The following is a 15834-nucleotide window of genomic DNA, read 5'->3' as shown; positions in this document are numbered from 1 at the left end:
AGAGAGAGAGAGAGATAGGCAATGGGCTGCCTGCCAAATGCGCTGGCAATTTGACTTTGAACTCGAGTCGCGTCGAAGTAGCGTTTGGTTTTTGAGTCGAGACACATTTGAAAAACGGTTTGCATATTTAATTGCAACACCTACAACAACAACATTGCTGCAACACAATAAATGATCTGCAGCTGTTTCAGCAGCAGTTTCTTTCTGATTCTATGCCCCCGATCTGTGGCCATGTGCCTCTGTGGTTAATACTTACAATACTCGTAATAAGCATAAGCATAAGCATAATAATAATCAGGCGCAAACATGGCTCTCAATTTGGCCCAAATAGCTGTCGGGCAAATACTGTTAGTGGATCGGAGTGGAGTGGCCAAGTCGTGCCGTGACAAACCTAATGACCATATTTAGCCCCATGAACCAACCAACAATAGCGACAACGCAACCCATTAGCTGCACTCTCCTCCTCCATGGCCTCCTGCAGGCAACGGTGTGCCCTAGGGGCAGGGGCAGCAGCCTTGACCAGCAGCAGAGCTGGAAATTCCACTCAGAGGTGTTGCAAAAGGCTAAAAAAAAGGCTTTGCAACGCCAAGAGTGGAAAGAGTATAAATTAAACTAAAATTAAACCAAAGTAAATAATAAGAAACGAATATACAAGGGCCTATCGTTGTTTCATTTCTCAACAAAATCGACAGACACTGAGCAATCATTTCCTGCTGCCCAACCATCGACAGCGACAGCGACAGCGACATCACTCTTCATATGTCATTTGGCTTGTCATTTATGAGATACAGATACACATGCCACAGCCACCAGCCAGCCAGCAGCCAGCAGCCAACAGTCTGTGCAGGGCCCTGCCTCTTGATTAATTGTTGGGGCACGCGACGATGCGATGCCAATCGGCATGCCCCCAAGTGACAAAAATCAATGCAACTGCAAATGTGTGAGAGATGAGCACAAGTGGCAGAGAGCAGAGAGCAGACAGCAAGGGCAGGGGGCAGCAGAAGAGCTCATAAATCTTTCTCGACCCCAGAGATCGAAGGAGATGTCATGGTGCCCACACACCAACTGTTGCTGCTGCTGCTGTTGCATCCTTTAGGAAGGGGTCTCTCAGTCTCCACCTTATCAGCATCCCACTATCGCAGAGTTCTGGGGAATGTGCAACGTGCAATGCGTATCCGTGAAACGGAAGTTGCCCCACAATCAATCTCAATTAAAGTTGATGGCTACCGTATGATGGAACAGTTTCTGCCCTTTTACTCCGTCGATTCTTTGTGGGGGATCCCACAGATACATGCACACATAACCTTCATCTATATCTTTGGCTGTGGCACAAACGAGTGACAATCTCCACGTTCAATTGCTTACATCCGCTGCGTTCCAGTGCGGCGTGTGGCAGCAAAAGGAGCCGCCATAATTTACCACAAATATAGCTCAAATAAACGCAAACACCCAAACACCATTCGTGGGTTGGCGGCAGCTACGGAATGGCCCATAAACAAGGCCCAAGAGCACGCGTAATTTGGCCAAAAAACACATTTCCATGCAAATGGCTGGCGAAGCGGCAAATCAGTCGCAAATGAAAAGAAGCTTACGGCGAGAGGAGCCACAAGAGCCAGAGGAGACAACTGGCAATTGCGTGTTGCACAATCATTGCAACCTACACGGGACGCAACAGCGAGAACCCAAGAACATGACATCAAATGGCAAACAAAGACCAATTACATGGAAGAGACACAACACACAGAAAACACGAGAGCTAAGGCAAGCCGATGGAGGGAATGCCCTAACTATTTGCTCAGAGGAATGACTGATCATTTGGCACATGCAAAAGGATAGCAAATTTTCTGAGAATTGTATATTTTATATTATTAGGAATGGTTTAAACTTGGGGAGAGGCCAAGAGGAACATTTAAATATGATATTCGTGGAGCAGAAAGACCTGAAATCTTGATTTCTTACTGTAGGAATGAATCTTTAAACAGTTAGAGGCTTAATTTTAATGAAAATCGTTCAAGAATCCAACTAATTATGGCTGCAAAATGCATAAAAAGTAAGAGAAATTACATAAAGAGCTAAGAGATCGATACGTGGTGAAGAAAGGCTTTCAATATTCATACTTTTATGAGAAAATACCAGGAAGAAGTGCTTCAAACCATTCAAATATGCAATCTGTACAGAAAAAATCGATTTATTGCTATAATTTATACCAGGAGACACACCAAAAATATGCCGAAAACCTGAAATTACATTCCCACAAATATCGAAAAACTTCCTTCCTTGTGGCCTGTCACAAACGTTGCAACAAAGTCTCCGCTATCGAGTTCTGCCCCTCATCCCTCTTTGGATACCGCTCAAACGTGGATCGCAGCACATGGGCGGGCAGGCAGCATAAAAAACATTAAAGAAAACCCATAAAAAAACGAAACGAAACAAAACCCACGGACTGACTCACTCATGGAAGATGCGTTGGTCGTGGCAGTTGCAACTTGCAACTTGCAACTGTAGTCAGAGCCACAGTCTGTCTGTTGCATGCTAAATGTTGCTAAATTCAAGAGCGGGCCAACATTTATCACACTCCGCCTATCGCCTGTCCATCCATCCGCCCCATTACCGTTCCCCTACCCATACCATTTCCATTTCCATCGCTAATTAATGATAATGTCAGAAAGAAGAACAGAACTAACTCCCCTCCCGTTCCCCTCCCGCTCTCTTTTAGCCACGTTTATCATCAGTTAACGTTTTCATTAACCATATGTCACACGCATGTCCCTGTTCCTGTGTGCCTGTGAGGCAACCCTCGGGACTCTGGGGCTAAATTATGCGCTCGAGGTCGCGTGTCCTGCCACGATTTTCGTCCATCATCCATGGAGTCCTTTTTTTCATTTTCTGATGAGTCAAAATACATAAAAATGCATACATTTCATCCCCGAAACTAACCTCTTGACCTCTCTTCAAGGTACACGGTGTGTTACCCATAAATTTGTTGAAGAACCCAAACCATTCTGGGCCTAAAAGGTGCTAAAATTGTGCCACAAAATATGTGTGTGTCCAGCGACCTCTGTGGGGTTGGTTTTTATCACCGACTTTTGCCTGACTTTATCCTGACTTTTTGGCTGCTCAAAAACACAAAAAGGGAACCCCTCGCTGAGGCCCCTTGATTATGCCGCATTTTGTCGACACTGAAGTTTATGTTTTTTATGAGGCGCGTGCCACGGGTTAAAGACTTTTTTTATACGATCATGACACGCAATACAAGCCTCATTTAGGGGTACAACCAACTTTTGGTTTTACAATCCATGAAGAGCAATCCACGAGGTGGAGACACAATCCTTGAGGAGCGAGAAAAAACCATGAAGAGCGGGAGAAAACCATGAAAATTGGAGAAAATCAAGGAGAGGGAGAGACCACATGTGTGATTCGAAGACTCATTTGTGGCGCGTAGATGCCTCCTGCGATCAAGGCCCTGCCCTGCGGCATTCAATCAGATTTCGTAAGCAAATCGCTGAATGTGTGTGCCCCACTAAGCCAGTAACCCACTTTATGGGAAACACAACAAAAAAACGCACTGGAATCTGCTATAAATTTGCACATCACGACGCCTCGCACTTTGGTTTTCGGACTTCAATTAGACCAAGAAAGTCACGAGCTGTAAGGCCCTGCAGGAAAGGAGAGGCTGGAGTGGAGGCTGGAGAAAAGCCTGTTGTTTCTGTTACATAATCAATAGATTGGCGGCTGATTGATGATGGATTGATTGGCCATCATTGAGAGGGGAAAAGGGAGAAGGCGAGATCGAGATAGAGATCAAAAGCTCGCCAACACCAGACCCCAAATGAGGGGCATAAACTAATTCAATTGCTTTATAATTGGAGAGGCTAAGGAGGCTCCACTCCGGCACCAAATTCGATTTCGGCTTTTGATTTTTCGATTCATTTAATGAGTTAACTACGTGCCACACACACGGGGGGCACTGCCGTGGCTGTTGGCCAAGCTAATAATTTAATGGACATTGCCCAATAAACTCAATAAACCAACCCATCATTCGATTCGTTTTCGATTTCAATTTCAATTTCAGTTTTCAATTGAAAATGGAAAGATTTGTTGTGATGTGGTGATGATGTCTGGCATTGTGGCATGATGGATGGCTTGTGGCATGGTCCATAGCCCACGCTAATTAGCCACAAAACTTCACACACCCTCTTCCCCTCCAAAATGCGGACAAAGTCTCAAATTTATACGAGGTCTTGAGCGGGGGAAGCTTAAAGTGTGTTCCATGACGTGTCCTTTGTTTAATTAGTGCACTGAAAAATTAGTCAAAAATAAACAACAAAAACGAAATGCAAATCTCCACTCCATTCCACAACAAAATACTTAAGCGGATTAAGCGGCGATTTATCAAAAGCAATTAAAGATTGCCCCCTGAATATGCCCCAAAAAATGACTTTGGATTCGCGGAATGCTGTCCAGCGGCTTGGGGAGGATGAGGATGACAAATAGTAGCAAAAATGTTGGTGGAAACAAAATGTTTATAATGCTGCTAAAAGCATGTTTTGTATACGAAAGTATCTCACAGATACAGATCCAAAATAAGTCCAAAAGGTAGCAGGCAGCAAGCGGCAGAAGGCAGCAGTCAGCAGCAGGCAAATGTGGGCCAGAAACCAGGTGGCACAGTGGTCAAAAACTCAAGGATAAGCGGGGTAAAAGTATCAACAGAGAGGGGAAAATCTATCAGGAGTAGAGTTAAGGCATGGAAAATCAATGGCAAGACAAGTTTCTGTGGAAAAAACACAAAGAAAAAGGTGCTTTCACAGCGAAAAGGGAAGATGCTGATGGAAAACCTTTCCAAAGCGAGGCTAAGACACCTCCAAGTAGGTGGCAAATAGATTTCCATACACTGTTCCCTCCTGTCGGCTATCGGTGGCAGATCAAAGACTATATCTATGTGGCAAGTGGCAAGCAAAAGTAGTGGCCAAAACTCCCCGACAAACAGCGGCTAAAGTGGCGGCCCAAAGTTTCGGAGGAGCCACTAATTACCCTATGGGGAGCACTGCAGAGATACCCTACCCAGAGGAGATATCTCCTCCTGTTGCACCTTCTCCTGGACTCAGCATGGGAGCCACAAGTGGAGCAACCAGTGGACTGGAGCAGCAGTCGTGAGCCTCGCTTTGCGCGAAGCGTCGTCAATATTTGTCAAACTGTCAGTTGGCCTGACATTTACGTTTGATCAACACCAAGCCAGCCAGGCACCCAGGCACCGAAGCACCCAGAGACTACAGTGGGGAGCACGGGGCACAGCCCATGCGAGTGTGTGCTGGACTTGGACTACTGGACTACCAGGAGCCGCCTCGAATGGCAGTCGGCGGTCGGCGGCCGTTTTGTGTGTTGTCGCTGACACAAAGAGATAAAAATACAAAAAAATAAAACACCGAGGCGAAAACTAGTGCACGTCCGAGTCCACCAGTCGAAGTCTCTCCGCCGCAGAGACACAATTCAGCAGCGAAGGTGACACATTAACGAGGGGGCAACACAACAGCAACAGCACATGGGAGGAGGCAGGAGGAGACTGCGGTCCCAGTTGGAGCAGCAGCAGGAGAGTGGAATATGTGTGGCAAGTGTTTGCCTTGACGCGCTTTTGTTTCATTTGAGAGCCATGTTCAGGTGGCAAGGAGAAGGCGTCTATCTATTGCTCTAAAGGAGATACATATCTAGAGATACGGGGAACAAGTGTTGCTTTGGGGAAAGTAGAGCAGGCATGGCGGAGAGGGGAAAGAGCAACGAGAGAATCATTCAATCAGAAATTAACATTTTATTGATTCTTAAAAAAGAATTCAGTTTGAAGTTGCTTAAGGAAAAGTAGGAAACTTATGCAGAAAACTATTTTGAAACCTATTCCAGATTTGGGAGTCTTTTGTGTAACTTTAAATGCGAAATAAATATTATTTCCATATCTTACCTTAATTCTGTAGCACCAAAATCCATTCATTATACTTGGTTTTCCACTTCGCTGGCTGGATTTTCCCGATAAATTTAATCTGCAAAGAAAAATGTGTAAATAATTTTGGAAACTATTAATAGAAATCAATTTACATTGCAAAACTATAGAAAATTCTTTAATTTTATTCCATTTGGCATGGTTATTTATGATCTGTCAAAATTGTTAATAATTCTTAGATTCTCCTAGAATAAATCCATAAATTTCCCTTTAGCAATATTTTTGGGATTACAAATATCATCTTTCCATTCGGTCAAATCTTTGCCAACACTTGGAATCGTTTTGGGAATATTTAACATAAAATATCCCTAAATCTCTTTGCCATCTGTAGCTGTTCTTCTCAGATCTCTTCGCCACAAATGCCACAAAACGAGGCACCTCGTTCTAGTCACCCCAATTGGCTACCAGTTCTTCAATGGATGATTTATGAGCCGCAACCTGCAGAGATCACAGAACATAAATCATGGGGGGAATACTCATACAAGTATATTTTTCACTATCATCCAACCAATAGAGGAGACTTTGGCACTGCAATTGATGGCAGAAAACCGAAAGCAAAAAGCCTGATCCCTGGCTTTTTGGCTGCCTGAATTGAGAAACCTCATTATTGATTGATTGATTGAGTCGCTCCAGCCATCTCCATCCCTCCCTCTCGATATCTCTCTCTTTCTGTGGCCACAAAAGTGCAAAAGGCCTGGACCTTGACGATGCCAAAAATGCGGGCAAATAAACTTCCGTAGAATGCTGCTGCTGCTGCTGCTGCTGCCTCTGACCACTTGGCACACTTTTTGTTGTTGTGCATGCCTCATGCTGCCCCTGCTGCCTGCCCGATTGCCTGCCTCCTGCCTGAAAAGATAGGTGAAGTCAGAAAGGTGATTCATGCCGCCGCCAAAAGTTGGCCAAGTTCAAGCGCACAGCTGGAGAGGCACAGGCAGCGGCAGAGACCTGGTCCGACATGAACCAGCACGTTGTTTGCTGCGTAAGAATTCTGTTAACGATCGTGTTTTGGCAGAGCCCCCAGAGACTACACAGAGCTAGCTCTTTCTTTGCGCCTCTAGGGCGTGTATTTTTGTGAATGAACTCAAAAACCCAAAGCCCCAAACTCGCAGTTCAAGCCAGAGTTTCACTCTGCTGGCAGCTAGCAGCTGGCATGGCGTGTGGATTTTTATGTTCCATCAATGAAATGGCATTTAATTAACATAATTTTTATTGATTTGAAACCCCCCAAAAAAAACAAGAGAACAACAAAGGAAAAACACAGAAAAGAACGAGCAACGACGGGGTCGTGGCTGCTGTGGCAAGAAGTTGTTTCAACCTCAGACTCAACGAAGAGTCTCAGTTTTAAGCTCGAGTCTTGGCCACAGTTTTAGTCCGAGTCTTGGCCTCGGTTTCAGCTCGAGTCGCTCGCTTCATTCCTCTGCTAATTTGCATAATTCTTACATCGAAATCTTCTTCTCTCTTTCGGCTTTCTGCGTGGGCCCTAATCGCTCTCGAAAGCATCTTCTACGCTGCCTTAAAATATGCATGTTAAAGCGTTTGTCAAAAGCGTTTGTCAAGTGTTTGTCGTGTGGTTTTTTCGGGGTGAAATTATGATTGAAATTAAGATAATGCTGTGACGCGTGAGAGGTTAGTGCCACGCATATCTGGCACGATCTGGTCGCGGCAGAAACGGTAGATATATTTCGTATTCATTCAGTCACTGCATTATTCATGGCATAGCCGAAGACCGAAGACGGCAGACAGCGCGACTCGCTGCGACGACATCTTCAATTTGTTGTCGAGTTGTCGACGAATCGTTAATCGAACATCGGATATGCCAAAAACGATGATCAGTTCTCGCAGAGAGAGGGGGGGAGGGCTCCTACAGGTGTCGATAGCTGGAATAGATACACTGAGAGCGAAAAAGTTATGTTTGACTTGGAAACCTGATCTCCGGCAGCATGGAAAATGACATCACGCGGGGCCCAAGCAAATACAAAGGAAATTTACTTTGTTCTCTACTAATTTTCCATTGCTTCCCCCCGCTCTATCCACACTCTTTCCCCCCTCTATCCATACTCTGTTGAGTGCTGCAAATTGTATTTTCCATTGCCATTTTCTTGGTTACATTTTTCCGTTTAATATTTTAATTAAAAAGACAAACGTGAGTCGAGGTGCTGCTGCTGTGCTCCACATGCCGCCACATGCTGCTGCCTCCGTTGCCGTTTCAGCTGCTGCTGCCACTGCCTCTTGCTCGTGTGTGCTGCTGCAGGTGTCGAAGGTTGTCTGTATGCTCCACCTGCCAACCCCCTCTGGGGGCTTTGTACATGCCGTGTTAATCACCAATAATAATTGTTAAACGAACTGGAAGCCCCCGGACGGGGAGGGGAGGCATGAAATATGAGGCCGTGCCAAAGGATCGACTCGGAACGGGAACGGAATCGGTTTGGGGTGGGTGGGGGGATCGTAGATATATCGCAGATATATTGCCTCTGTTCATGCCTTCTGGCCATTTCGGTTATGCGATGAAATAATTTAAATATTTGGCAAGGCAGCGGGAGTCAGAGTCAGAGCCTGCGACTGCGACTGTTTTCCTGCCATCTCTGTGGTGCAGTGAACACCCCCCCAAGCGTGGCTTATGCAACACACACATGTGGCAGGCAGAGGGGGCAAGGCAACAGCATCGTTTTAGCCAGAAACCAAGTTGACAGCCCACGCGTGGCTGTGGCTGTGGCTCTCTCGGAGGCTCTGCCTCTGCCTCTGCTGCTTATCCCCATTTACCATTTTTGGCTATCGATGCATCGAAGCGACAACGGGGCGGGGGCAGACACAGCCACAGCCACAGACTCCACTCCTGCTGCTGCTGCTGCCTCTTCTTGTGCTGCTGCTGCTGCTGATGAGGCAGTCGTTGCGCAAGTCGCGCCTTCGTCTCGCCCTCGCCCCATGGCAGATTCTCAGATATATTTCATTTTTATGATTGTGTCGTCTATTACCAACAACCACGCACATTTTGGCCAACAGTTTGTCTGAGTCTAGCCGTTCCCTGGGACACTTTGAATCAATCTAAAGCCCAAAGTATATCAAAGGTTGCAGCCAGGCAACCTCCAGAAGGTGTTTCCACTTCGAAGGGTATTCCTGCCACAGGCTTGGCTGCTGCTGCTCTGTTGCACTGTCGCTTTGTCGCTCGTTGTTAATGTTGCTGCTGCTGCTGCTGCTGCTGTTGTCTCCTGTGGCAACAACATTTTGAGGTGTTGGTAATTGATTTTTGTAATATCTTTCGCCTGGCACTTCTTTTTCTTTTGCCTGTTGCCTGTTTGTGCTTTTTACTCAACAGCAAACAGGCAGGCAACAGCAAACAGGCAGGCAACAGCAAACAGTCAACAGTCAAGAGACAACAGCTACAGCAACAGAGGACAAACTTCCGAGATGCATCTGCGACATCCGTTGGAGCAGCAGCAGCAGCAATAACGACAGCAATAAGTGCAACAACTGCAACAAAAAGCAGGCAAAAGATGCAAGAGCTTTGGTTGCCGAAATGCTTGATACTCTTTTGGGAGAATTTGGATATGATATACATAAGATATGGATTAGCTGAGAGAAAGTGCCTGAAGTTAAGGTTTTTGAATGTTTTTGCTTCAAGAAAACCAAAAGATTATCTTAAAACGAATGTTTTCCCCAAAGGAAGGGTTTCTTGTTGCTCTGTGCATATAGAAATATAGCTGTGAAATGGCTTAATCCACTAGCTAGTTTATCCTAATCAATTATATCCCATACTCCGCACTTACTCCCCTCTTTTCTGCCTGCCAAAACCTCCCCCACAACCCGTATACCCTCTCTGCAAAGAGTAAGTGCAAAAAAGAAGGCGCGCAAGCGTGCGAATTCAATTGCTCAATTGTGGATGGAGCCTGGTCACAACACTCCCTCCCCTGCTGTCCTACCATGTTGCACACACCCCTCTCCCCCACGCCTTTGCAACATTTTCGTCTCTGACTCTGTTTGCCTCTTGGCTGCTGTCTGTTGCTCCCTTTGTTTGGCCCGCGAAGAGCAGCCTCGTCTTTTATTGATTTCTGTGGTTTAAAACTTAAGCTTTTGTTAAACAACAAAATCTGTTTTTTTTTCGGGGCTCTGGAAATATCTACCCCGCTGCACTTCAACCCCCCCTTAGCCTACAATCCAATTGGTGGGCTTACAAGTTATTGTTTTGGCTGAAAAATGAGTCACATTTTCCCCCCAAAGAGCTTTTGCAAATCGTGGGAAATCATTCACAAATCTACAAAGCAAATAGTTTTTTTCTATTTTTCTTTTGGTGTGTTGGAAAACACACACCCGCATCGGAAAAGCCCACTGGAAAAGCGCACAGAGATTGGCATCGCCAGACAGCAAACAAAAAAACGCCAAAAAAGATTCAGATTCAGACAGAGATTCAGACTGTGTTGGGAAATCGAAATCTGTCGCTGGGTTTTGAGTGTTAAATTCTGATTAGCTAGCATTTACGGTTAATATTCATGAGTAAATTCATCATAAATGACATTTCAAAGTCTGCGACTGTCGGCGTGTCTGGTGTGTGTCTGTCTGGTGTCTGTTTCTGTGGCACATTGTGTGACATGTCAAAGTCTGAGAGCTAAAGTTGCAGTCGCACAGCGGTGGCTGTTGTCCGACCAGCATGACACTTTACACACACAATAAATCAATGGCAAAACCCAAAGTAGAAATCAATAGAAATCAAAGTGCAAGTACGAGGCCTGACAGTGCATTGGACCTCAGAGGGAAGTATCTAAAACGGAAGGCAAATCACACTTAAAGTAATTCAAGGAATGGGAATGGCAACTCCTGCTGCTTGGTGGCTGCTACCACCAGCTGCTAGTTGGCTAATTGGCCAGCCAATTGGTTAATTGAACAACTACCAACAGCAATCGAAACCATAAAACAAATGTTGTTATCCCTCAATAAAAATAGAGACTGAGAAATCGCACAACCTAAAATGGATCATTCGAGTGCAAAGAGCAGGACCCAGACGGAGCAGCAGCAGCAGCCAAAGACAATGCAAATTAGAGAGTGGTGCATGCCCCCAAAGAGAGCTGCCAAATGATGCATAAAAAAGCCCAATAAATTGCCAAATGTCCGACATTTAAAACGCACACTTTAATTAAGGCTACTTGGATGCTACTCCGATGCTCCTCTGCTGGCAATTTGTGCAGGCAGCACTCAAAGTTACAGCAGATCGTGCCTCAGAGTACCACAGCCAACCGTTGGGCTGTAACTCACTCACTCTTGCAACAGGCAACTGGCAACAGGCAGTCGGCAGCAGCCACTGCTCGCTTGGTTACTGGAAATTTATGTATGCCACACATTGATCGATTGTTAGTGCAAAAGTTATATCATTCAACAATTATAAAAAAAGAAGCAGAGAGACAGACAGGGGGCACGAATTATCATTGACAAATTAATGACTGCCGCTGCCGCTGCTGCTGCTGCTGCGGGGATTTCAATGGAGAAAGATCAGAGTAGGATTGGGATTTACAGTGGAGAAATTATGTCAAGCTCCTCGAACGGTAGCTGTGGCTGTTCCCCTTCCTCTGCCCCACGCCATGTATAGGGTTTCATCAACGTAACGACATTAATTTTTAATATTTTCTGTGGGCCACACAATCTCTCTGTCTCTCTGTCTCTCTATACAATGGAAAATCAAGCCCGAAACTCATTCCAAAGAAAAGAAATAAAAGTACTACAGAGATTTACAGACTGTGAATAATCTGGGGATCAGAAATCCAAGCAAAACGCAATCCGAAAGCTACGTCATAAAGCGTGCTGGAATTTTTTGGTTTTCATCGGGCATCAGTCATCGCCGAGAAAACGGAAAACAACAACAAATTATTTCATTTCATTTCTTCTTTTTTGTTTTTAATTGACAAAAAAATATAAAATAATAAAAATCGCCATCGTAAATGTCATAAAAATCGATTGGGGGCAAAAATCAATGGGAGAAAAGTGTCTCCAAATGGTGTCTGGTCTCTGGTCTGGTCGCTGTTTGGATTTGTTTGTTGTTGCCACGGTGGCATATTGATATTTCGTTCAGAGGGAAATTTTCACTGTAGATGTCAGGTCGTATGATTGGGAGGGGGTTAGCTCTAGCCTTCGCTAGCTGAAAGTCTGTCAAATGGTCAACAAATCAGAGACACAAATCGTACAGCAGCAGCTGCAGCAGCCACCAAACGGAGGCAACAGCCAAACAGCAGCCACGGGAAATGTGGTATGTGGCATGTGCACCTCCAGCGAGAGACCTCTGTAGTAACTAAAGTGTGTAAATATTTGTTTAATTATGTTGCTTCCAGAGTGCTCCGAGTGTTGTTTGTGGAATGCAAAAGGTAAATCCCCTGCCTGTACCTGGGAAAGTCTTTGCCACAGATCGATAGAAATTGTAATCCCCGAAAATGGTTCAACATTTTCCCAAGAAATACGTACCAAAAAAACGATTTGCGGGGGCCCAAAAACGTATCAATTATTGCATTCAACGCGCGGCTCCCATTCCACGAAATCCGCACCAAAAAGCGGCGGCGACTCCATTCGCGGGGCTAACAAATGACTTGGCCATTAGAAAAACGCTTGGCGTTTAATGTGTTACAAATATTTCATAGATTTTTGGCTCTTCGGGGGTACCTTTGTGGTCTGTTTGTAAATTACTGGGACATATGTCTGCTACCAGTTGCTGCTGCTGTTGCCACCAGAAGACACATCTCCACCGTTTTGGGCCATGCTCTGTGCTGTGCCATAACATATGCCATTATATTCCAATATAGCCCGATGCTTGGCTCGCAATTATTCATTTTCTGCGGTTGCCTTTTGTTGGCAGACTAAGACTTAAGCGGTGGAGCGGAGACTGCGGAACACAAAGAGGGAGATCTCCAGTGGGTCTCCCAGATGCGTTTTGACCCACTAAGCGGCTGCCCCGCCATAGATCTGTCTCTCTCTCGCTGTCTCTCTGTCTCTTTAGATGACTTTTTGGCTTTTTTGGAGCTGCTTTTTGTGCTGCTGCTGCTGCATTTGCCGTTTGTCGCATTTGCAGCCCATCAAATTGTCAAAGAAACGACAGCAACTGGAGGCAGCAACAACAACAACAATAGCTGCAACTGCAACTGCAACAGAAAACCACATCACAGGCCACATCCAAAAACAACAATATATCTTGCAACACGAGTCAACTGTCGGTTTTTATTGTCGTCCAAAAGAATGAAAAAAAAAAGAAACATTTCTTTGTTTTTGTTTCTGTTTTTTTTTTCGGCAAAACAGACATTTTTGCATTGCAAATTGCCCGCCACAGAAATCGCTGCAGTAGGAAAAATGTTTGCAGCGGAAAAACTCATAAAAAAGCGATACTGCCGCAGGCCTTCCACCGATTTTTGTGGCTCATTTGAAAGTCAAATAACTCTCGGGTCGAAAGCGGAGCCCCACAGATCACAGGGAAAATGCTCAATGGAAAACCCCCGAAAAAAACTATTGCCCAAAAATCAAAGAGAGATAAAGAGAAAGACTGAGACATGGAGATACACTAACGATCCATCAGGACATGCCATTGATCAAAGGAGATGTGCCCGAAACGGCAGGAAAGAGTATCATCCGCGGTTCGAGGAGTTTGTCTGCTTTGCATTCGAGTTGATTTTCGGTCCCCAAAGCGCACAGAAAATTACTCCCCAACCGAAAATTGTTTGTGGCTAAAGTGTCTTGCCAAATGGTCCCCCATCCGCCTCTCCCCCCACCGAAAAACTCCTTAAATGGGCAGATACGCCGTGCAAGAGGAGGACCGCGCGCGAGTCCGTACTTAAAGCAAAAATGTTTTAATTAATTTAAGCCTCTCTTTCCACCTCTCCACCCCCTCTCACGCTCTGTGGTTTCGGTTACTCTTTGCGCGGAAAAACAACTTAATAATTCATAAGCAAACGCCTTGTCCCCCCTCTTCTACAAGCCAAAGTTGTATTTTATTCGAAGTTTTGGTTTTTATCAGACGGTGGACAAAAATTGTCACGTAGTCGAAGCTGGAAAGGGGGGAGATGCAGACGCAGACGCAGATGAAGATAGAGAAGAAGATGAAGACGGGAGGATGTCGGGCGGTTTCGGGGGTGGTTGATCCGCTAATGATTTCTGGGATTTCACAAGTGAAAGATCTTTCGGCAAGCGATAAAATGCCGCCACTACTCGTACATGCGAAGCCTTCCGAGGCTCTGGTCTGCTCCTACGATGTGACTTTCGTTTTGGTTCACATTTTTACGATTATTTACTATACTTCTTTTTTGTATACACTTGCTGGAAGAGGAGGGTATTTGAGACTTTGAGTCGTGGTTTGTAATGCAGGAAAACGATGCATGGAATTGATCAAATTTTAAACTTCTTGAGGGAGCTGCAGAAGGCTTAAGGCTACAAATATGTAGATCAAGAAACAAGCTGCTTACACTTTTTACAATTTTTTTTCTAAATTTGACTCAATATTAAACAAAAGCCTAAATAAAAAGATTAATAGGACCCAAATATGGTACCTTTAAGACTCATAGTCTCAAAGTTGTTTCTATTTCAAACTAAAAAGTATTAAAATACATTTATTTTTCTAACATAAATGTATACTTAGGTTCCTCCAAGATTAAGCTGCTAAATCTAATCAATTGATTATGGTGGAGAATATGGGTCGAAAATTAACAAAAATATATACATAAAATCCCAATTGCATCTGTAGAACTAGTTGATTTTCTTTCAGAAACTAACACCAAAGCAAATATGAATCGCAGCAATCCAATTTCTAGTGTATCAAAGCCTTCGCTCTTCGAACTTCCAACTCCTGCTGGCCATTCCATTCTTGTATCTTTTTTATTATATCTTTTTATTTTGGTAAGTATTTCGGTTAATTGGCAGCCCAACAAACATCCCAAAGATTTTTCTGTCGGGGGCGGGGCGCTTCTCGCTTCTCGGGTTAGACCCGAAAAAAATAAAGTAAAAACGAGTCCGTAATGAATGGACGGGGCGCTTCTCGCTTCTCGGGTTAGACCCGAAAAAAATAAAGTAAAAACGAGTCCGTAATGAATGGCCAAACAAGAGGCATGATCACGTTTTCCACACCCCAACCCTTGCCTGCCCCTGCCCCACACGAACACACTGCCCCACCGAAAACGGACGGAACAACGAATGTATTTTGATTGTTGTTTGACGCATGTCAGCTGTTGCTCGTTGCCAGTTGCCCGTTTGCCTGTTTGCCCCGTGATGCTTGCCTGTTGCTGGCTGGCGCCACAAAAATGTCAAAAATTGTGCTATACAAGAGTCCAAAAGCCCCACTCCATGCCCCTGCAGAGAGTCTCTGCCTTCAGCTGCTGCTGCTGCTGCTCCACAAATGAAGTTGTTTCGCTTGTGCGGCACGTGCGTTTGCTTTACAGATTCGAGCCTCGAAATCTCAAAGTTTGACTTGAATTCGTTTTTCATGTGTCTCGCGCAGGCACGACAGCCATTGACATGAGGCCCAAAACGCAGTTGGGTGCCCCGTTCCGCTCTCTCCCCACTCCCCACTCCCCTCTCCGCACTCTCCACTCTCGCTGGGGCATGTGGAAAGGTTTCCTTCCACTCTGTTGAGTTAACTAAGGCATTGACGTTGAGGCTAAGCTTGCAATTAGTTTCGAGAGCATTCGAAATATGTTGATAGATGGAGCACGGGCAGACAGTCAACAGACAACGGATAGCCAATGATGGATCGTGGGCATGTGGGCTTGCGATATCTTACCCCTAAATATATGATCTTACAATCGAAGTAACTGCTAAATCCCAAAGCCTGCTATTTGCTGCATTTTCTGGCACTATCTTTTGCTATTTTCAATCGAATCTTGACAGCCTTT

The 15834-nt window shown here is 45.0% G+C and overlaps 1 long non-coding RNA gene across 8 annotated transcripts in view; it reads right to left on the bottom strand.

Moving 5' to 3' along the window:
* Positions 1-15834, bottom strand: part of LOC117894203 — a 106546-nt gene that overhangs the window by 39172 nt on the left and 51540 nt on the right. For all 8 annotated transcript variants that reach the window (XR_004648852.1, XR_004648857.1, XR_004648851.1 and 5 more), the window contains one exon: positions 5951-6029. This is a non-coding gene — a long non-coding RNA (uncharacterized LOC117894203). The remainder of the gene's footprint in view (positions 1-5950; positions 6030-15834) is intronic.

The sequence above is a fragment of the Drosophila subobscura genome, chromosome J (assembly GCF_008121235.1).
Source record: "Drosophila subobscura isolate 14011-0131.10 chromosome J, UCBerk_Dsub_1.0, whole genome shotgun sequence".
In the NCBI taxonomy this organism is placed as follows: Eukaryota; Metazoa; Arthropoda; class Insecta; order Diptera; family Drosophilidae; genus Drosophila; species Drosophila subobscura.
The sequence above is the reverse complement of the archived record's forward strand: the minus strand, read 5'-3'. Positions and strand labels throughout refer to the sequence as shown.